Source organism: Sinocyclocheilus anshuiensis, unplaced genomic scaffold, assembly GCF_001515605.1.
Source record: "Sinocyclocheilus anshuiensis isolate Anshui unplaced genomic scaffold, SAMN03320099.WGS_v1.1 scaffold306, whole genome shotgun sequence".
NCBI lineage: Eukaryota > Metazoa > Chordata > Actinopteri > Cypriniformes > Cyprinidae > Sinocyclocheilus > Sinocyclocheilus anshuiensis.
Window position 1 is genome coordinate 2383999 of NW_015544175.1, and position 13557 is coordinate 2397555.

The 13557-nt window shown below is 36.9% G+C and overlaps 1 protein-coding gene across 3 annotated transcripts in view; it reads left to right on the plus strand.

Moving 5' to 3' along the window:
• Positions 1-9413: 9413 nt before the first annotated feature.
• Positions 9414-13557, plus strand: part of LOC107696184 (synaptosomal-associated protein 25-A) — a 25206-nt gene continuing 21062 nt past the window's right edge. For 2 of the 3 annotated variants that reach the window (XM_016496397.1, XM_016496399.1), the window contains exon 1: positions 9415-9575. The gene's annotated coding sequence lies outside the window, so the exon portion shown is untranslated. Of the gene's footprint in view, positions 9576-13557 lie in introns of all 3 variants that reach the window. The other variant, XM_016496400.1, reaches the window with a different exon arrangement.

Below are 13557 nucleotides of genomic sequence, written 5' to 3' on the forward strand. Positions count from 1 at the left end.
ATTTACATTTAGTCATATATATATATATATATATATATATACTGTATATATATATATATATATGAATTGGCACCTAGCCTAATCTTCCTGCAACATCAACTGAATTCCAACTATTACTCAACCCAGATCAAATATTAGGCACAGTGGTATCTCTAAGTAATATTATTTCAAGTACCAAAAACAATACTCTTTTTCTGATGAGCAGTGAGATTTTCCTACCAGCAGCCTTAAGTACAGCTGCTGTCGTTGTAGAGTAAAGGACTGTTTTGGTTTGATTACCTTTCTCATGATCTTCTCCCAAGGAGTTGGTGTACAATTTCAGTCAATAGAAGCTGATGGCAGAAGTTCACGTACCTTGCTGTTGAGCATTTTTCTGCAGTAGAGTTTGCATTTGGCATCTATTCTTTGTAGCATCACTTTTTGCCCACTGGCCACCTTTTACTTGCTGTCCTTATTTTGGTACCCACCCAGGGAAACTTGATAGAACAGCATAGACGCAGACAAAAAAGACAAAGTTTCTCAGCCAGGTTACTTTCATTGGTTTTAAAATTCACAAGAAATAGTCTTGAAACCAATGTCTGTGAAGATCCAGTAACACAGTGAGTAATGTCTTCACCATGGTGGTCATTTAACATTTGAATCAAGCATATGCAAGAGTGCTGTTGAGGATGGCAGACATTAATCTTTAATCTCACAGCCAGATGCTGAGAGGAAAGAAATTATATTGTCTTGTTGCCATTCCAGCAGTCTGTGAAAAAGCCATTTTTATGAACTCTCCAGGGATAATATCACGAATGTATGACTGTGTTGTAGTCAGGTCTAATGCACTGGGGTTGAGCGGCATACAGAGTTGGAGTAAGTGGCCATACAGTATATCAGTGACAGGGTTCAGAGGCTGAGATCATGGAGCTGAGCACTGCGGAGCCAGCAGAGTGAAGCTGGCAGAGATCTGCTCTGCACTCCATCGATCTGGCCGAGCTGGAGTGGGTCACGGTTTCAGCACTGGGCAGCTTCATTTTCACTGCAGTGGAGGCGTCTGCTGTTCCACCTCTGGGCACAAACAGAGCCACATAAATACACACGCACACAGTCTTGCATAGTTGGAAGCTGCAGTTCATTAAGCTGCAGAAGGCACGGAGGTACTAGTTTCCCTCTGAGCAGCCCTTAAGGGTAAGATCTGCCAGTAACATCCTGGTAAAATAAAAATGCTGCATCAGGTCTGCAAGAGATACTGTATGTTTTGCAGGCGTCAGACATGACTGCCTGGGTCCAGGTCTGTGCTCTAGAGCAGTGTTTCCTCACCTTTTTTTTCGTTTTAGGTACCCCCACAGTTCCATGAATAATGTTCAAGTTCACAAATATAACAAACATTCTTGCGAATAAATGAAAATCTAAAAAAAAAAAAAAAAAAGTGTCTGCTTCACAAACAAATGACTCTTATGAACCGGTTCTTTTTACTGAATCAGATTTACAAAACAAATCAGAGCTGTTACTCTGAAGTTCACAGCTGACTCCCTCAATGAAACCGTAAATAATTTTTTAATTATGTCAGATTTGAAATAAACTGGGAATCTTTTATTGTGATATACACTTTAGGTTCTTGAGTCTGAAATTTGGTGATACAACTGTAAAGTGGGTGCATGTTTGAGCCATAATCAACATAACATGTTACTTTGTTTTAACAAACAGGTAGAAATATTCTTACAAAAAGCTATTCTTCCATTAAAAAGCCATAATCAAATGGGAACTAAACCTCTTCTAAGGCCCTATACGGAATCAGTTTAAATTTTTCCCAATCAGTTTAAAATTTTTACTGGGCGTTTCCCAGTAAACGGCCACTGGTATGACTGGCTAACAGTTATGTATGTTTGACTGTAAAAAAAATTCCGTAAAATTTACGGTAGCTGTTGTTGCCGGAATTTTACCGTAAAAAATACGGTAGCAACGTTTTAGGTTTTACGGTTTTAACTTAAATTTACAGTTAAATACCGTAATTTCATGAACTGATATAATGTTAATATACCAACCTTATTGAAGTACTGAAATCTGTTTTGTACCTTTGTAATACACTGATAACCACCAAATGCAGGTGGTGATGAGAAAGTCACATGATGAACCAAAGCCCATCACAAGCAGCTTTTAAATAATAACATATATAGAAGGTGCACAGTGTCATTCACACAAACACCAAACACCATCATGGTAACACACATGAAACTGAAATAATGCAATAAACATTCATTTAACAACATTAGGTGTAACACACAACCCTAATATACAAAATTGATAAGAAAAAAACTAAGAAGAAACATAGTTATTTCAACAAATAAACATCAAATTTGAATCACGGTCATTTTTCACAGTGGCCTACATCCTTCACAGATGGATGCTGCTGTGATTAAGGTTAAAAAAGCATAAATTCTCAGTATATCAAACAATCTGTAATAACAGACAAAGCAACATTGAACACATAATAATAAAAACAGTTACTCACAGTTGTGTGGTGCGACATTACTGTCGGATCCAATATAGTCGCAGAGCATCGTCTTTTAGTTTCAATCTTTCTGAAAATCCTGCGTCGAATTGTGCCTTGTGTTTTTACACAATTTGGCACTGCACAGCATCTTGTTTTCTTCTGAGCATCTTTATCGTTTGGTTTCTGCTTAGACCTGCTTTTGCCTCTCTAATTATTTACACTCCATGTGCGAATCGGTGGGTGGGGCTAAACAGAGAGTGTTTTTAGACTAACGAGAACGTTTTCAGTTCTGAAACTTACAGGTTGTTTTTAAAGTACAAATTACCTCTTATATGTCAAAAGATCAAGGGAATTTTGATTTCTCAGTTCATGACCTCTTTAAATTCAATTTTAGTGATCAAAAGGAATACTTTACATTACTGAAATAATGAAACTTACACAATTTAACAATAAATTATTAAAAGTTGAACAAAAATTACACAGACAAGCAGAACATGCAGACTTAAATAGTAGTCTTTTTGCATTTTAATATTCACAGACACTAGTCCATTTGGTCCATATCATACAGTGGGTACGGAAAGTATTCAGACCCCCTTAAATTTTTCACTCAAGGACCTAAAAAAAGTATATCTCATGAAATGTATATTGGATTTCATATCAGGTTTCATTAGGCTGAATAGTCATTCACTACAAAAATTATGATTAATTAATGATTAAAAATAATGACAAAAAAAATTATTAATTATTTTAACCTTTTAACAGTCCTAAAAAATGTTTCTTAACTTTCTATTTTACAGGTTTAACTAAGAAAAATCTTTCCAAGTACCTCCTGGAACCTGCTTAAGTACCCTTGGTTGGGAATCACTGTCCTACAGAAACATATCGAAGCACAAAGAGAAACATCATGGGTGAATCGGAGTATCGTTCATCAAATGTGCGTGCATTATGACACAATGTGGCTTGAGGACATCCGTTTTCACCTCTTCATACATTTTCCACACGAATGTGAGCATCCCTGTGAAAAAAACGAAGCTGTAGGTGACGGAGAGAGAACCCCCATGTTTCCATGGCAACGTGCAGGTGAAGGCATCAAAGACTAATCTGATGTTAGATCTGTGAAGCCTTAAGCATTGTTACACTAGTCTTCGCTTAAATCCATCACACACACACTCATTCACCATCGCTTGTGTTCTACTGATGTCTTCAACTAAGCCTGAAATGATAAGGTTTGAACAGGTTTGACTCACCAACCAGAACACTGCACTACTCACAGTGGAGGGGGAGAAGAAGAGAATGAGCAAGAGGCACAGCAATTATTGCACCATGTGTATGAGCCCTGAAAGACTGATAGCTTTAGCAACGCACTGCAATCTTCCCCACTTCCAATCTATTTTCCAAACAATAACACATAGACGCTATGCAGTCATAGCAGTCAGCTGAAAACTTTCATGCTGTAGCAATATGCAAATCTGCATGTTCTAAGACTGCATGTTTTTTTTGTTTTGTTACTAGGCCTAATGTCCTTATTTTGAAAGTACGGTCATTAAGTCTGCTCACTGGACACATCAGATGTAGTCATGCAGTAAGAGCAACTCAGCTGTTCCACAGTTCTTCCCATGATGCAAATGAGCAAGTGCATCACTGCAAAAATCATTGTCTTCATTAGCATTTTTGTCCTGTTTTCCAGTAAAAATCTAAACATCCATGGAACAAGATTAATTGACTTGAGAAGCAGGGTTGTGCACCATTTAGAATTTTCTTTTTTTTTCATTCAATTTTTTAACTCAATTTCTGAATTTGAAACAAGAGGTGGAATTGCAATTTGAATGACAAAGAATTGAAATTCAAAGAAATGTATATAACTAATTTTGTCTTTATTTCAAGACAAAATTTGAAATTTAAATGAGGTGGAATTGCAGTTTGAATGACAGAACTCATCCATCCATCCATCCATCCATCCATCCATCTATCGCATAATATAGATTTTTTTAGACCAGGGTGTCAGAACACTTCATTTCCCATGTGTTGAAATTTTTCAAATTATAAATTCTTCTTTCACTCATATAAATTCTAATTTCAGCTTCCTGTGTGTTGTTATCAGTTCTATTCGATTTCCAAATGAATTGACAGAAGACCAATTTATTAAGACGTTTTCAAAAAATATATTTTGTTTTAAACATAAATATTAATTAGGAATGTTTATGCTTAAAATAAAGTCAAGATATGTTCAAAATTATACACAGAATTAGCCAAATCAAGAAGAATAATAAAACAATAACGTTAACATACTGTACATTTCTCATTTTAATGATGTTTACTGGAAAACCAAACAAAAATCAGTTATTTGCTCACAAACATACATTACACTGCCTATAGGTGAACAAATAGACATAACTACTATACATGCACATGCATGTGGAGAGTGGAAGTACAGTACACACTCAAAAGTATAAGTTATAAAAGTTTAAGTGTTAATTAGCTAGAAGGGATATCACATTCCAGCCTAATGCACACAGGCATGTTTAAAACTATCCTCTACACTGTCGCCCAGGCGAGAATGAAACATTTGTTCTGGGTCAACTTTGGACTGGGTCTACTTAAAACTCCACTGTGGTTACACTCACGTACATCTAGATAAATGCATATTGATGTTACATGACTTCGAATCAAATCAAGTTAGGTAGTAATTAACCTTTGACCTGAGTGCTACAGCATACTGTCTCAGTGCCCAAGGGATCAATGTAACCCTTTCCTGCCCCCATAACACTCAGAAAGAGAATGACAGCAGGCATACATTTAGGTGCTTTGACTGGTGATGCTGGTCCTGTGAATTTAGGTGATTATCCAGTCATATTATATATATATATATATATATATATATATGATAATGAATTTGCATTTTTAATTTTTTTTTGTGATTTTTATTTTTTATTTTTTTTTATTATGCCTAACACATAAACTGTTCTCACAACCTGACTACAGGAGAAATAATACTTCTCTTCTGGTTCTGTATTCAGCTACAAAATTGCTGTTAGTTAGCAAAGAGAGGGAAAAAAAATCTAATAGTAATATATGAAATAAGATCCCTAAGAAATGTGACTCACTAAAAACATAAATAATTATACAATTAAACACTTGCTAGGAGAAATAACGCTTCTCTCTTCTGGAAGTGTAAACAGCCAAAAAAATCGCAGTTAGTTAGCCAAGAGAGAGAAAAATATCTCTAATATTTTTGAACACATTACCCATTATATTTAGTTTGGATTTAATGAAAGGGTGTGAGATGAAACTACAGTCCCGTATAAGGAGACTCAGTTGAAGCTCAGATCAATACGGATCAATATTTCTTCTGACATATATCTGCACTAGGGTATTCGAGAGCCTCAGTCACACACTTATCAACATTGGCACCCATCTCAAATCTAGCCGCTCATCAATTATCTGACTGAATATCACTTTCCCAAATTATAAAGCTTGCAGACTGGAATTTTCACTCTACAGGCTCAGTGAACCAACTAAAGAGAGAAATCGGAATGAACCTCTGTGAAAAATAGGTCACGCACGTCTTGGACAAAGGAGACCGAAGTAATGAGCAGCTAGAACAATATCCTCTACTGGAGTGACAAGGCAGCCAAAGCAAACTTTTGTGTAAATGTTAAATGAAAACAGCAGGATTAAGGTCACCAGAATAGAAAATGCTACACAAGTAGTGATGAGTAATTGTAAAACAGAAGATCTTAAACAATTTGGTCTTGTGCTTATTTAGTGCAGGGGTTTTCAAACTGTGCAGTATAAAAATCTTGATTTTCTCAGTAGCAATTGACAATAAGAGTTAGAATTAGAATATTTGAGAACACTAACTAATATTATTGTATTATGTAATGCTTAAAGGAATAGTTCACCCAAAAATGAAAATGTACTCACCCTCAGGCCATTCAAGATGTAGATGAGTTTGTTTCTTCATCAAAACAGATTTGGAGAAATTTTGCATTACATCACTTGCTCACCAATGGATCCTCTGCAGTAAATGGGTGCCATCAGAATGAGACACCAAACAGCTGATAAAAACATCACAATAATCCACAAGTAATTCACACAACTCCAGTCCGTCAATTAATGTCTTGTGAAGCGAAAAGCTGCATGTTTATAAGAAACAAAGCCATAATTTAAATGTTTTTATAATTCAAACCATTGTTTCCATCTAAAATATGAGTCCTCTATCCATAACATTGCTTTCTCCAGATTTCTAAATCTGTTCTGATGAAGAAACAAACTCATCAACATCTTGGATGGCCTGAGGGTGAGTACATTTTCAACAAATTTTCATTTTTGGGTGCACTATAACTATAACATTATTACAAATTACATAATGGTTGAAATGAGACTCAGGAAATGTCACGACAATACAAGGCAATATAAAACTGATATGGTGAACAGGTCAAACCTGTTACTACTTCATGGATTTTCACCCATTTTACATATTATGCAGCTCTCTAGAATACTTGATTCTGGCCAATCAATTGCAGCATCCTGTAGTCCAATATTGTTGTAAAATGGCCACTAAAATTTATCACATCTATTTCTATTTCCTAAATAGTGCTAGTAATTCACTGCTTGTATCACTTTCACAAAAACAACTTTCTCTTTCATCTGTTAATAAAAAAAAATCTAATTAATATTTCTTGTCCACTGATTTATTTAGGTAAGTAGGTTGTGATCAGCTTATGCACTGTAAAGCACTGACCCTTAGTAAAAATAAATTGCTCTCACTCCAAGAAAATGTCTTGTGTTTACAAAGATAATGTAATGGATAACTGTCATATAGTGAATTTATTGTTGTCAGATCAGTGTACTACGCTGCATACTGTAAGATACAGCTGACCGACCGAACATTAGATGCAAATAAGAGATCTTTAAAAAAACAAAATAGTCGGATAATCTTAAATAAGTCATATAACTGCAGTTGTATTGATGCTGAGACTCTCATATTCCTCTGAGTCATATTTTAGAGTCTGTTATAAGGATTCCTTTGTAGCAGCAGAGCATAAACATGTTTTTAGGAGACTGCTGAGTCACTGGTCAAATCCATTGCAGAATCGTGCTCCCCCTCCCTTCAACGGCTCTCCTCCTCACTCTCTCACTTTCTTCTTCTCTCTGGACTGTGTTCACTCCCTCCATCCCCCTCTCTCATTCCGATCTACACCCACCCACTCCTGCCCCAACTTTTTCTGTCTCTTTATCTCTGTCAACACCCCCCTGCCCAGTTTCCTCTGTGCTCTCTCTTGTTCTCTTTCACTCTCCTCTCTCTGGTTTAATTAAGGGGGAAATGAGTCCATGAGTGACGTGTCAGAGAGCAAGGTCTAGTCACAAAGAGATCTGATAATGCAACTACTAATTCTCTCCCACTGAAGGTGCAAAAACAGCAGCAGCAAAGTCAAATGCTACAGATGAAAAAAAAAATACTTCAAAGGCTTCAAAGATTCACAGAGCTTTTTTTTAAGTTTCACTTTAATCTCAACATTACAAAAAAAAAAAGGCAACTGAGAGGGAAAGAAATCTGCCATCTGCTTTGTTTCAAGTTAGGTTAAATTTCATGACAAGCAACTGTCTTTAAACTGTCTGTGATGTTCACTATAAATATATTTTAAGAGAAAATAACTCAAGATTTGTTGGGAGCTACCTGTATATTTAGTTATTTTCAGCATTACTCTGGTTGTCAGTCACAGATTCAGTTATTAATAATAATATTACTGATGTTTATTTTACTCAAATTTACCATTAAATCATCACAAAAAATTATTTATTGTACTAATATTTTCTCACTCCGCAACTAATAGCATATTTACTGAGATGATGAGAAAACTATGGCTATTAAAAGGGTATATCACATAAATCTAAAGTTATATATAGTTAACTGTGCATTAAACATTCAAAATATCTCATTAATCTTGATCTCGTTAATTTGCATGAAATATGCATGGTGGCATAAACTAACATAAAATTTAATTTGAATTAATTATGAACACTAAAAATATGCAATCTGAGTCTGACTACCTTATGATGTGTCACACTAGACTTCTAGACTGCATGAAATTTCTATGGACATTACGGTCGTATTATGATGTCACACTCTCCACATACGTACGAATGGAAGTCAATGGAAAGACAAGTGTAGTGTGACCAGCCCTTCATTGCCTGAGCACCTACTTAAGCTTTTGCAAGCCATTCTTCCAGTTTTTAGGTGTCCTTGCTGTAGCAGGTTTTGCAGGTTTTTTTTTCATGTTTTTTGTTCTCCAGAGGGGTTTTCCTAATAAGCGTGTTGAGCATTGTCACATGGCTTTCTGACACAAGTCAGTTCAACCTCATGCTGAGGGTAAGTAAAATAGTTTTTACATCATTGCATGTTAATCTCTGAACTGAGCAAAATAAGGATGAGTGTTAAAATTCCATTTGACCAATGACTGAGAGCATTCTCATTCTCTGTGTCTGGTGCTTGCAGTGCTGACATGCAGTCGAATGTGCAATATTTGTCTGCTTAACATATTTAGCATTTCTTTCATTAACATTTTTCTTCTAATTACGTGAATAAATAAACCTAAAATAAACTATGCTAAATTCAACAAAAATAAAAAACTCACTCTCTACTCTATGTGAGAGAAAATACCACACATTCAGAGGGTATAATATATTCCCACTGTATATGCCCAAACATGTTCATTCAGAATCAATTGTTTTACTTTCATTTTTGCTTTTCCCAACAGACAAAAAAAGGTCTGTGATACTCAGACCAAATTAGATTGGACTAGTTTTGTTATTCTTGTCAACTCAACATTCACATGCTGCTGCTAAACAATGTTTCACGGCAGGTGCTAAATTGTATTTGGGCCTCTCCTTCCTGGCAGATTTCTATTAAACGTCGCTGACGTCGAAGTGGACGCCATCTTTGTCGAGGGCAGAGCAGCTCTCCATTGAAGAGGAACACGCGCATTGCCGTTGCAGCAACTCAGTCCCTAACAGAAGGGGGTTGATGGTAGTTCGCTTTTGAAATTCGCAGACAGATACTTCATTACTGACGGTCGTCCACCGACGACGGGATCAGGTAAGCTTTATTTAAAGAAGGAGATGAGGAAAAGGATTTGATGCGATTGATTTTTCGTCTTTCTTTTAGATTTGTCTGGCCAAAAAGTGGTTGACTTGAAGTCGCAGCGCAGGCAAGAGCAACAGTGGATGTTTTTTTTTTTAATTAAAGGAAATCCGTAACCTTTCATTTTGCGTATCCTTTTGAATTTAAGCTTGATGCACTGTTCAGAGGATGTCAGATTTTAGGGACAATCTTGTGTGGTTAATGCGGCACGATGTGGGCGGTTTCTGCGTTTCAGCACCCTGGACAGGGACTGCGTTTGCTCCACTGCGTTTCTGTCCTGAATTCACATCCAGCCCCTGCAGCTGAATTACCATTATATGTCTGGCAAAGTTTTGCGCAGAGGCGCCATCTAAATAATGATTGATTTTACCAGATGTTTAAGAGACGCAGATAGGTTTTATAAAAGACTCTGTTGAAGTTACAGCATCAGGCCATTAGTCACTGAAATGACAGTGAAACTAACGCCTGGATGTTTAATTTTGCAGCAGCATTTAATAACCAGATCGGCTCTTACTGCTTTGCCTGCCAGATTCATTTTTCGTCGCTGAATATAAATACAGTTTTGATGGCATCGGGTGAGGATTTAACGAAAGTGATCAGCGATTGATAGTGGGGGAGGCCAATATGGCAAACTGCGAGAATGAGAGTGGTCGAGAATTAATGTGCGTGTTGCAGAGAAAGCAGTGTGGGGAGAGTCAGATGGGATGATGCAGTGATCAAACTTATTTAATGAAACCGATATATTCGGTGTCTGCAGACGTTTATTTGGACCAAATCATCTCAACCTTGCCGTATGTATGTGACGAGGCAGCGGTAATTATCAGTGCGTGTCTTCCTGGTGGTAGTCGATGGGCGGGGGCTTGAGCAAAGACGAGCGGGGGCGGATGCTGGAGATACCCTCACTCACAATGATTCTTTGGGCTCACGTATGACTAGGGATAGAAATCATAATTGCACGGTTCCATGAACGATTATTTTAATACTTTTGAGGAAGATAAATTAAAGGGAAAAAAAAGACAGTCTGTTGCTAAATAATATGATAATTTCAGACTTTTACGGACTTTTTTGGGGCGGCGTAATGCAATTACAATAAGTAGCCTTAACTATTCAAACAAGAACAAAATGGTAACAGATTTAATTCATTCATTCTTTATATATATAAAATACCACTGATTACAACTGAACTCATAATGTGAAGCTACACGTTGTCGTATGAACAACCTGTCACTAACTACACTAATTTAAGTCTCACGAGACTTAACAGCATAACACAATAACAGTTCTTTTGATTAATTGCCAGTCATTCATGACGAAAGTAATAACTTCCTGTTCAGAAACATGTCCGACTGATTTATAATTTGAGTCACATAGCTATAACTGACTCATGAGAGTCAGACATGTCGCGTGGTATGCTGTTGATTCAATTAAAAGAGCCGACTCACATGAATCATTCGATCGGGAACCGATTTACACTTGTACGTTTTTGAATTGCTAAAAAGAACCGGCTCACAAAGTCATGCGTAACCGCTCTACATTCAGTAGCAGTGCCAGAGCATTTTCGTGTTATAACCACATTGGCTTCTGAGAACCGTTAACGTACCGGATGTGACTAAAATAAAAATCGAACTGTTCTCCGTTCCAAACCCTACGTGTGATGCAGATTTAACGATGCTCCCAAACCCAGAGCCATCTTCGTTTTATGACACATCCTCACGTGTTAAACACATTCTGGCTCACGGAATGTACTGATTACACAATAGTATTATCGCGAGCGTAAAATCCCTCCATTAACCGGATGTCCGTAACAACCCGAAATATCATCTAATCATCCAGTCAAATAGTACAGTGTGACTTGGGCATGTCAGGATACTGCAGAAGAGCTCTTTTTTTCTGTCACGTGCCTTCACCTTGCACCTGCAAATGCTCTAAAGCCACGGTATTGTTACTCATCACGACTGTTTTTGGTCAATCCTTCTGTTAGTAAATGCGCACGCTGTTACTGACGCATATATGAGCAACAGAAAATGATACTTTACTACAATGAGCGGAGTATTGGGTTTCGCTTGTTCTGGACTGTATTCGTCTTGTGGCGGTTGTGAGAGACCGGTTGGCACGCTTCTGTTGTTGAATCTGATGGTTTAATGCGGCTTATCATGACTTGACTGCAGAACGCAGGGCTGCAGGGATGTTCCCCGAATAAATGGTGACTCACGCGATACCAGACCGCGATTCATGATTCTTGAACCTTGATTTATCGATGCCCATTGCTACTTAACACATAAATATACATAATATTTGTACATTCCAAATAATATAACATTTAATGTTAATACAATTAACAAAAAACAAACAAAAAGATACAGATAGCGTATACTTATGGGTTGTTATATGGGATGTTTATGCAAAGTGATTGTGAAAAAAGTCCAATTTATAGGTTCAGGTTTTATTACATGTATTTGTTGAACTGCACATGTTCACAGATTTCAGTTTTAATAAATGGCTGAGCTCAGTCAGGAGTGGTTCACTTAAATAAATCCTACAAACCAATTAATATGTCATCTGGCAATTGTTTCATCAAATCTTGACAATGACAAAGACAGCGAAGTGCTTTATTATGGTTACTCCAGTGTCTTAATTAATCACTGTATCAATGAAATGTTGTGATACATTTGGGGTACCCACACATTGGGGTAATGTTGGTAGAGAAGAAAAATAGGCAGATAAGGGACGTCAGAAGAGGGTGGCTGAGGATGAGAGGAGAAAAGACAAGATACCCCGAAGAATTAGCTTGTATGATGCATAATGACTACAGAAAGAAGCCCCCTCATGGCAAACATCTCAGCCTGTAAGCTCTGCCCACACATGTGGGTTTCCCCTCCACCATCTGCAAATATCAATAATGCTGGAGGTTTCTGAGGGTGGAAAGAGAAGCATCATAAATTAGCATAAGGACTGACGCTGTCCTCTCTCTGTGAACACAATTTTCAAGAGCCCACAGTGGTTAATAAGTGCAGTCTTAAATTTACTGAATAAAAGTGAGATTAAGCAAAGGATTAAGAGCTAGCTGATGTAATTTACTGTACATAATACTGGAAGAACTACTGAAAGTGTGTACTGCATTTGACATCTAGTCTATGAAAATGCTCATATAAGCCTTTATATTTGTGGTTGTGGTCATGCAATTGTTTCAAATATGTCTGGATTAAAACAATAATGAGTTTTGGATGATGAAAATTACTTTTCTTACCTGTGCCATTTGTCTTTGGTAGGCATCTTAATGTTTGTGCCTTATCAGATGGACTTGTGAAATTTCATTTTATGCATTTGGCTGCTTTTGCAAGCTGTTAGTGTGAGCAATTTGGACGAATGTTATGGCATCTGTTCTGTTCATCATGCTCATAGCTGCAGTCTGAAGCCATTTTAGAATTGTAGCTCTTTTGGAGTACTGCGAGTTCAGGTAATGAAGTTTTCTACAGTGTGGCGCATATATAAGACATATAGTGTATAAAGGCACAGACAGATGAGATCATGCAGATGATTAATTCTTTCTCAGTTTACATGCAAAGATTATAGGCAGTCTGATTCCATTAAAGTGGAATCGCATTTCAGTATTAAGTAGCATGCTATAGTAAACACTATACTTGGAAATTCAATATTAGCCTTTGCTTCAAGTTTACATATTTCTTTTCAGGATTATTTGACTGTTGACCCATGCTTGAGATGCCAAACAGTCATTTGATAATAATACACACTGGTTCATTTAAAGGGGTCATATGATGCGATTTCAATTTTTCCTTTCTCCTTGGAGTGTTACAAGCTCTTGGTGCATAAAGAAGATCTGTAAAGTTGCAAAGACTAAAGTCTCAAATCCAAAGAGATATTCTTTATAAAAGTTAAGAGTCAGCCACGCCTACCTAAAACGGCTCGTTCTAACACG